Raw genomic sequence first — 10,767 nt, 5'->3', positions numbered from 1 at the left:
TATTTGTCCAGAACAATTTTGTAATTCAGACTGAGCTTATGCTCAAGTTCTAATTTCATTCAATCAAAACGAAGACCTGCAAAATGACGGGTTTCAACGTTCGTCGTTTTGACGATGAAAAATTATTTTTGTTGCGCCACAGTCCTTTGTTATTTTGTTTTTGAAAAAAGAGTTTTTTTGCATTCCATTGTTTTCAAAATGCGAGTCAAAAGTTCGTTAAAATCTCAATTCACGAAACTTGCAAAGTTTGGATTCACGTGTCCATTTGAAAGTTCCTATTTTGCCGCTATCAAACGCACACCGAATTATCGAGTGATAAAATTTGTTTTTACTCTTATCACGTCGTCATTTTCGCAGTCTGTTACAGTCACCTTTCCTCACATTCGATTCTCTCATCGTCCACGAAGAAGCAGTTTCACTAAAATTTTCTTACTCGTTTTATTTGTCGAAACTCTTTTTTCAACGGTCTTATCAGAAACCCTTGCGTTAAAATCTTTGGAATCCGCATCTGGCAGTGACAAACGTAGTTTTATACCGCACTTTTCGTTTCCGAGTGTACTGAAACTTTTTTAAAATGTACCATAGCGAAAGAGAAATGGCGTTCTATTTAAAATGAAAGCAGAAAATTATTTTTTCCAATTAAGGTCACTCCTGTACTGCATGCTAGTCAAATGAGTGCTAAATTTTCGCTTTTAGACCAAGTTCAATGTATCGATTAAACTTATTGTTAGTAGATGTGCGTTCAAGCACATTTTATTAACGCGAAAAAATATTAAAAATGATAGTTTTGCAAAACCATCAACTGATAAATGCAAATTTCCATGATGACACATTTTCACAGCTATTTTTCAAAGAATCATCTTTATTTTTTAACCGATTTTATTGCACCAAGTCTCATTTCGTTTATCAACTGAATCTCTACGAATTCACCACCAATTTTTCTCTAAATTCATCCCTTCGGAAATTATGAATGAAAAAGTTTTTTCACTTAATGAACAATTAGCTGCAACAGTGAAACGATCGAGTTAGAAAAACAACTACATGGTGGATTCGTAGAGGACCAGTTGACCAACAAAATGAGACATGTTGCAATAAAATTGATGAAAAAACGCAGATAATTCATTGAAAAATGCCAGTGAAAATGTGTCATCGTGGAAATTTGCATTTATCAGTCGACGGTTTTGCAAAACTATCGTTTTTCATGTTTTTACATGTTAATAAGATTTAATCGGTACGTTAAACTTGGTTTAAAAATGTTTTGAAAATTTAGCACTAATCTGACTAGTATGCAGTGCAGTAGTTATCTTAAATCTGAGGATTTTGGGTTCGATTTCGAGTGAATCTGGATCTCAAATTCTCTACCACATTGAAGTGATGTTCATTGATAAAAAAAATCTTGATTCGAATGACTGAAAAACGTGACAGTCCAATTGTTCATGAACGATGTTTAGACCACGTGCATCGTCGTTACTGTACGGTGTCGAAAATTCTTTTATGTAAAAATCTACCATCGACGTGTTAATTTATGCAAATTTTTGCTGTTTTGGCACACTCGTGCAAATCATTTTTTCGAAGGAGGTTTCCTTGCAGGAGTTACTCTGTCTGCCCAGTCCTTCGATTCAGATCGTACTTTTGAACTTTTATATCGAGTAACGAAATCAATGACGCGGCAGAAAGTGAAGGAACGATGGTCCCAACAGTCCTTCATTTTTGTGATGATAAAACAACGCGAATTTTGCGCCTGAACGATCGCCAGCACTCGATTGCGTGATCGTAGAATTGGCGCTTCACTTCCATTTGACCGTGTTTCAAAACTTCGACTCAGTCGTTTTTTCCGAACGTCATTGATTTCCCAAACGAAACGAGCGTTTTTCCTATCATTTTCGTCGCATAAAACGCATTTAATTATTGAAGCTCGATGCGAGCCGGATGTAGCCCACTGAAAGTATGAAGTTGTATCGATGAGTTCTAATCCGTAGAATTGACGAGTAAATTTAATGAGAAAGCCAACGATCATATGCGCTTTTTTTCTTCTCTCAAAAGACTAAACTGAGCGGTGCTCAGATTTTCTATAAAAAATGACAAAATAAATGAAAAATTCAGATTTTCCCCGATCAGAGTGCGATCTTTGTAAATACTTGGAAAACTGAGAAACACGCGTGTGCGTACGTGAGTTTACTGTAATTTTGAGTGACAGTGCGAGAGAATGGACGACGACTTTTTTTGCTTCGGCATTTTTTTTAGCTCGCAAATATTCTCGTTTCCGTGAAAGAGTGTGAGAGAGCGAGAGGGGAAAAAATAAGAACAGAAAACAAAAGGTATCGATGTAATGTATTATATTTAATTTCGTCGATTCGCTGTAATGTAAATTTGCTGAAATAGGTTTAATCCTGATTTATAAGAAGACAGGAGTTGAAGGAAGTTTGTGACCGACAGGACTCTCGTTGGAGACGAGCGCGAAATAGCGAATCTCTGGAGGATTTGAATTTGCCGCTTTTCGCGTGTTGCGTCGACGCGATCCAGTCGCGTGCAAAAAATCATCCAATCTTCTATATATGAAACACACATGCAAAAATATGTTCAATAAAAGTAAAGAGAACGGTGAGCGACCTTTTGAAGGGAAAATAGTGATATAAAGAAAGGGAGATAAAGAAATCTAGATAATGAAAAGATAAGTGTATTAATAAAATACAAATATTTACGTTTCGCTTCACGTTCGTGAAATGTCCCCACATTTTTATTATTTTTTATCTACTTTCAATCTCAGTACACCATTCGACTATTTTTCTATTTTCCAAGTAATCTCTATCGCGTACCGGCGCGATTTCGTTATTCGAATAAATAAACAGTCGGAACGAGCGAATTTTAGATACTTCGAAGCTGCTTTTGTGAAAACAAAATTCGTCTTCCAGTTCTCAAGGATTGCGCGATTAAATTTTCCATTTCGAGTTATAAGTATACCAATCGGAGAGTGCATTTTTTCAATACGAAAAAAAAAACGATGAAAAGTCTGAAAACCGTCATATTCGAGTACATGAAAGTGCGGCAGGGCTTTTTTTGTGAAAACCTGCCGTCTCTTCTTGATAAGAAATGCACCCTGACAACGTGAACGATAGACTCGATTCATGATTATTTTCATTTGGGAATATGAGGGGCGAGATATAATCTGATTCCATTAAAATGGCTGTGATGCATGAGATTAAATTATAATACTCATTGTACTTATTAGTAGAGTCTAAGGAAGGGGGAGAAGCTAACTTTCGTGTCGCGCGGAACCGGTTTCTCAGTAAAACGAATTTTTTATCAAATTTTTTTTCCAACTTGAAAGCCGCGGAACGAAGCTCCCCATCGCGTTATCCTTCGAGGAGCCTCGCTAGTTCCTGTTAAAATGACAGCGACGTACTTAGAAAATACTGTTCCTGCAATAATTCGAGAAAAAACTTTTGTTTTGTTTTTTTTTTTTTTTTTTTTCACAACGAACGTGAAAGAGTTTTATCGTGAATTTCATGAAATCAAGAGTTTGTGTTGTACACACGAAAAACTAGTCAAAATTGTTGCAATCTTGGAAACGAATCGTCTCCAAGTGACCATTTTAATTTCCCATGTTGAGTAATTTTTGAAATTTTTTATATTTGAGACAGTATTAAGGTAGAAGGTCCTCCGAATCGAAATGAATTTTACGATTAGGGAGGTTAGCATAGTTTCGTATTTTTTATCATTTATTTTATTCGAGAAACGAAAAGTTCCTCCGTCCTTGTTCAAGTCAACATCGCTAGGTACGAAAATACTATTTTCCAATAGTAAAACCCAATTACTTAGGTTTTTTGCCTTAATTTTGTTTCCAAAATGATTTGAAAGTCTTTGAGAATCGCGTGCTTCCCACTGCGATAAAGTGATGTTCCTGAATGGAATTGTAAGGGCGTTCGCTCGTAATCGAGTTTGAAAATGGCGCTGTTGAGTTCCTTATCCAAGAAAAAGCGCGATGTTCGGTTGAGAAAAGAGGCGAGAATTCGAGAAGTCATAAACCAACAACGAATTTGACGTTGTCTGTCAAGCCGTCAGTAAATTATTTTTATTTTGAAAACCACCCAAAAGGGAGCTTCCACCAGAGAATGAGCGTTGGCAATTCATAGCGAAAATGCAATTGAGACGAAAAACTTGAGCCCCGAGACGAGCTGCTCGTTATGGAGCTTTCTCGTCACCCGGAAAGCTCGCGCACGCGCGTTCGCGTTTTTTTCCCCCTCCCCTCGGCGGCGAAAGGTCGTCGGGTATCGGGAATGTCTGGGCGGAGGCTCCTCGACGATGAATCGCGGTGGGAAAAGGCAAAGCCCCAAATTTCCGGTTTTTAACCTCAGAAAAACTGAAAAAACATAAAAAATCGTATAAATTCTTTTAACCGGTTCTCCCAAGCACGATTGTTAGTTTCGAGTGAATGAACAAGAGGAGCGAGCTTTCGCGAGAGCATGTCGCGAAGCGATCGATTCTCAACGCTTAGACGTGGTGGGTAACAGTCGACGAAACAAGGAGGCCAACCGCGGCACGGAGCAGCCACGATTTAGCCTCGCGGTGTGCTCTCCATTCGGCCTCCTCCTCTTTCTTCATAATATTTTGCGTACTGTGTACGCGACCAAAGATTTTATACCGATTGATTCATGAGAAAAATCGAAGCCGACTCACGCCAGCGGCGCATGAAAATTGTTAAATGTACAAATGAATTAAAAGCAAGAACTTTAATCATCTCTGCCGTTTTCAATTATCGCCCAATCCTTTTTCCACGATTACTCTTCACATTTCCTCCTCCGACTGCTACTTTTATCCAATTTTCCATTTCTACGCCCTCAATTTCAGATGAGATTTGACCTTTATTACGACTTATTCGCGATTATCTGCTGCTCGCACACCCCCTTTTCTCCTCTCTGCTCACCTCATTTCCGCGGCTTATCCGGATCTTCAATTCCCGACATTTTCAGGCTTACCGCTTTCCCGTTACCACGTATTTTGTTATGGGTGTGATAATATGTACGAATTTTTGCTGTCTCGAATCGGAATATCAAAATCTGACCATTTTTCGAATGCCCTTTTTCTAACGAGACTAGAAACATTGAAAATCCGACAATTATATTGAGATTCTTCTAAGATTTTCACGCGAAAATACATTCGAAGTGCTCCTTGATCACGAAGATACATTTTTTCACGTCCCTGCTGACTATTTTTACCCAAAAATTTATTAATGAACTCCTCGAAATAAAATCACAATTTATCTGTTTGGACATTGCTCTGTTGGAAATGAAGAAATTGCTGATGTACAGTAAACTGTGATGACCATTACGAGTAGTTAAAAAAAATTTTGCAAATGACAAAACATAATATTTTTTCCGTTGTATTTTTAGATAAATTAACAACAAAAGTATAGGAGAATAAGGAAAATTATCCTTATTCCGGTTGAAATTATAAACAATGAAATTTGACAGTTCATGCACGAAACGATTTTCTTAAAAAAGTCTTGAAATTTACTCAGTGTTTAAATGGGTAGTCGACTGACACGCATATCAAATTTTAAAGGGTCCGTCTTATTGATTATTTAAATAAACGCGTTTAAATATGAAGAAAAATACACAGCAGAATAAGGACTATGCTTAAAAAATCGTTTATCTTTCCATACAACGAATGAACGCTTCTTACGAAGTTTATGAAAAAGTACGCAATAACAATGAAGTATATAACGAAGGTCGGGGAAAAAATTCGAGACGATTGTCTTACTAGTAATAAAGACGTTAAAGATTGAACGAAATTGATAAAATGAGCAATCGAATAACTTGACATTTGCTTATTTCGGCATTTTGTTTCTTCTTTTGGCTTGGTCCATCTCTGTCACGGCCTTCTGTCTTTTTATTAATACTTTTTTCTTGATCCTTTTCCCTTTGCGCTCTCTAAAGCGTTTTTTTACATAAAAAACTATTGTAATTTTGCCAGGGACGAGTGAAATTTGGGATTTAGTCAGTGATGAATTCCCGTTTAGTTAATGGCTCGTAAAATTGATGAACAATTTTGAATGAATAGCTCTGACGTTAATTGAGAGTGATGATATCTTCAATTAGGAACCCGTCGTTTTCAAAATCGATCGAATTCGTGAGTTGAAACAATTACACATTTGTTTCGCCACCCGTTATCGTAACTTTGGCTTGAAACAATTCAATTTTTTTTTAATTTATCGATCCTTTTTTTCAGTGTAAATGTGGGAGATAATTATGCAATTACTTCGAGAGCTTGATCGTAAAAATATGCATAGAGTGGTGGGGGTGAATGAAGAATAACTTTGCTGCACGAATAGAATCAGGAGCCTCGGAGACAGAAGATGTGACTAAATCTAAATTCGCTCGCGAAGTGCTGAAACGGAAGAAATTTCGAAACGATTTGTGAGCTCGCCTTCGAAACACGCGACCGCATTATTCAGCACTCGTAATTTGGCAACCCGTTTGCTTCCTCGAGCTCGTTTTTCAAACTGCTTCTTTGTGTTACGAAGTCCACTTAAACTAATAAAGTGTTCTTCCACTAATCGCCGTTTCTCATCTCGTAGTAGCTCTCTAATTGGAAGGAAATACTCGGACGATCAACGAACGATCCCTAATTAGCGCTTCTGCACTAATTCATTTTATTGAATTCTCAAAGTTGATCAGCCCTCGAGCAATCGACTGTTGAAATTCCTCCGTGCGGATATTTCTCAATCTCAATTGTTTGCGGAACTCACGGTCTGTGCATTTCGAACATTTTCTACTGAATGTACACTCCTTACGTCAGACAAAGACAATCAGTTAGTGTCTCAGCTCAGCAGCCACCGAAATTTTATCAGATTAACAGTCACGCAGAGATTCTCGAATGATTGCTATAAAAAGCATTATCCTATATGAAAAACAATTTTGAAACAATTTTCAAACTGTCTCGTAAACTTTGTCTAAAATGTCAGGGGGAAAAGTTAATTTTCAATCATTTTGAATTCAACACAAAAATTGTACTTCCATTTACTAAAAACTTTTACTAAAAATAGTTTTAAAACTTTTTTTTCACCATTATTATCAATAAAAAATTATATGGGGATTCATTTTAGGGAGGAGAAAGGTACAAAAACTGAAAAAAAAAAAAAATTTGAGGAAATCCGAATGAAATTTCTCCGCTATTGTCATCAATGAAAAATGGTCTCAAAATATTTGGCAACGTGTAATATTGCTAAAAAATAATACTACGATTAATTTTAAGAATTGGGGGGTAAAAAAAACACAATTTTGTTTTTATATGCGAAATTTCAATTTCTTAGTTACAGTAATCATTCATTGTTTCATTAATCATTTTTCCAAACTCATGCAAACCTTTATCTTTAACACGTAGAAGTGTTTGAGTGGGTCCGGAACATCTTTCTTATTTCGTATTTTGATTTCCCTACCTTCCCCTTCGTAATTTTTTTCAGATTAAAAAAAATGTTTAATAAAATTTTTACTTTCATTTCTCATCAGTGATAATGTTTAAACAAAATTCGGCATACTTTTTAACAGAAGTAAGCATTGTAAAAGTTCAATGTCAAGATCAGTCGACTAACCTCACTTGGAATTTTTGAAATTGAAATTCTCTGACACGGTTTGACCGATTAAAAAAAGGCTCTGTCAGCCTACGCAGAACGATGGCAAAAATCGATTGACAGAGCCTTTTTTCAATCTGTCAAACTGTGTCAAAGAATTTGGATTTCGATATTTGCAGCTATCTCTCTCTCACTCACGGTTGCGATATACCGACTGATCCATCCTCTTAAGGAAGTTGAGGCCGTCATCTATTTTATCCAAAAGTTATGAACTGTACCTTTCAAAAGTCACTGTCACTTTAGTTGGGAAAAAAAAGACGAAAAACTGGTGAAAGCTCAGTCGAAAACTCGGATGGTGACGATCCTAGCCTCAAAAAACTGCACAGGAAACAGATTATTATTAATATAATCTCAGCAAATCTCCTAATAAATCTGAAAAAAATTGGCATTATTCGGCAAGCCTTCCTCATGTTGCCCAAAAAATTTCATATTTTCAGCATCATTTTTATTGGAGATATCACTGTATGCTTTTTGGCTTCCATAAGATTACGTGTTATTTGGCCCAAATTGTTATTGATTTTTCTCAGCAACGACGCTCCTAAACTGTCTGAAAATTTAACTGATTTTTTTTTACACTTCACTCTATAAGATGCAGTCGGTTTAAAAGCGATGACATCATTTTCATTCTAATGCCTCAACTTTTATAAAGATTCTTCTTCAAAATGAATCGTAACTTTTAGCCAATTCAATAATTGAAAGCTAGATACACAAAAGGGCATAGCACAAATAATAATTTGCCATCTCATTCACTAGTCAATTTTTACAGAACAAAAAAATTGTAAAAAATATGCCAAATTTAGTAAAAACTAACAAGCTACAAAAAACCATAAAAAAACTAACAAGATTTTCTAGGATACTTTCATTTTCACGTGTCTTAAGTCTGGACAAATTTGAGCAATTTTTGGCAAAAGTTATTCCCATATTTTGGCCGGATGTTGACGCGGTTGTCGGAAAATTAGTGATGATCCATGAGCGTAAAAACTTTAGCGTTGTTTCCCCGTGGTATGTCGCAGCTTCGTTTATTCCAAATCGTCGGTTACTGGACGAGGAGGAGATTGCACTACTTTGGTCCAACTTTTTCCCCACTTTACCAATTTCCACTTACCCATGAGAGTTCCGAAGGAGTTTCGTCCAAAGCCGCACTTCCCTAAAGCGTCGCATTTGTACGAGGGCCACGAGAGAGTTTGGGGACAAGTGTGGTGGGCAGGCGAGCGTATTTTCGAGTTTCGGTACGTCAAGAGCTTGGGAATTGCTGATAATTTTCGATCAGCCGCGGCAGATCGCACATTCCCGGACTGTAAATAGCACACTTTCATCACCGCCTTTTCATTCCTTGGCTATAAAGTACAGTGAAGCAAATGAACAGCGATAAATAAGGGACCGATGTGCAGGGTCGTCGATCTCCCAAGCGAAGCTGCTTCTCGAGAGAAGCCAGTATGCGGATGGAGACAGTTTTTTCGATTTCTGATCCCATCGACGAATAGGAGCTCACTGGGAGGCGTGGATCCGCTAAATTTTTCAGTTTCCCCGCTCTCAGATCATTCGGGTCTGCAGGAGGTTCGAAGATTGGAAATGAGGGGAGTGGGATTGACTTGATGAAGCTAAAAAACAAGGAGATCCGAGCGAATCGATTTCACGGCTCGGAAACTGTACTCAAAGTGATTATTCGTTGTTCAAATCCCACAAACTTCGGTTCGTTCCAGGTGGAAAATGTGCCGTTTTCCAGCAACATCTCAGCGGTCCTTAAACGTTTAGGGGATTCGAGGCGTCCCTTTGAACGTTGGGCAGTGATTGAGCGAAATTAAGTAACTTTGAAATGGCTCACACGAGGCTTGTCCTGCGGTCCGTTCGAGGTTTACCTGAACTACTGCCTCAGATTCAATCTCATACGTAGGTGGATATACAAGCACGTATAAACAGAGGACTCAGAGTCCCTGGGGGATTCGCGTTTAACTACGATTCCTCTCGTAAATGTTATTTGACAGGAGCAGCGAATAAAAGTGGATTGGTTGAAAGAGCATTGAAGAGGTTCGCGATTCTAAAAGACATAAAATCCCAGGAGCTTGTGATGCGCGCAACGAAGCAGGAAAACTGGAGGCAGACGGTTCTAAAAGAAGGTGCCGGTGTAATGAGCCTATTCGTGCAGTCGAGGGCGAAGAGTTTTGAGAAAATTCACGTTGCTTGCTCCGAGGGATTTAGGGGCGCGAGATAAAGATTCTTGAATCCTTACAACTTCTTATGCCTGAAAAGCACGGTGACGTGATTTAAAAAATGGAAACTGAATTCGATACGGCAGGAAAGAAAACTTCCTGCCTGAATCCATTAAGGAAGTTCACGCGAATCTAATGGAAATTGAAAACTCCAACTTTGAGAGTTTCAGTTTGGAAATATGCTAGAAATATACAGTGTGCATCTACTCCCGGAATTATTATAGGATCTATCGTCCAGTTGTCGAGAAAACAATTTGCGAAAATCGCATTTTTTAAGGGTTATACAGTCTCTTGTAGCAGGGTGCTCTGTGCAACGATTTGGATTTCATGAAATAGGATTCTCCCAACTTTGGAGAGCCAAAAACGAGAATGAGAAAATATTATGTTTTTAGATATCAATGATGTCTTGAGAAAGCCTTGTTACCGGTGAAAATCACTTGGGAATCGAAAAAGAAACACTTATTTGAGGTTAACGAGTAATAACGATACTAGGTTACGTAACAAAAGATCCTTGGACAAAATATCCGGGTCAAAATATCCTGAGACACAATATCTATAATTTTGTTTAATGATTATTTGTTTTTTTATTTATGCCAGGCAGGCAGGTAGCCAGGCAAAATACCCACACAAACCCAAACAAACATCCGAATACACACACATTCAAACATGGTTCCAACATAGTTTCGTTGATAACGATAACAATGATTTCCTCTCAACTTTAATTTGTTGAAATTTGATCAATCTCAACAAATAAGTAACATATATAATTTGAATAGTTGCGAGAATAAATTTTATTCATTTCCTTCATCATGAAAAGAGCATAAAAGTTCAGTAGCTTTTTGAATCGCAAGTAATGCATGATCTTTCTTAAAAGCCGAGAGCAGTGAGTCTTCCGAGCTCGCAGAACGAAGTGGATTGAAATCTGCA

Source organism: Venturia canescens, chromosome 1, assembly GCF_019457755.1.
Source record: "Venturia canescens isolate UGA chromosome 1, ASM1945775v1, whole genome shotgun sequence".
Lineage (NCBI taxonomy): Eukaryota > Metazoa > Arthropoda > Insecta > Hymenoptera > Ichneumonidae > Venturia > Venturia canescens.
The sequence above is the reverse complement of the archived record's forward strand: the minus strand, read 5'-3'. Positions refer to the sequence as shown.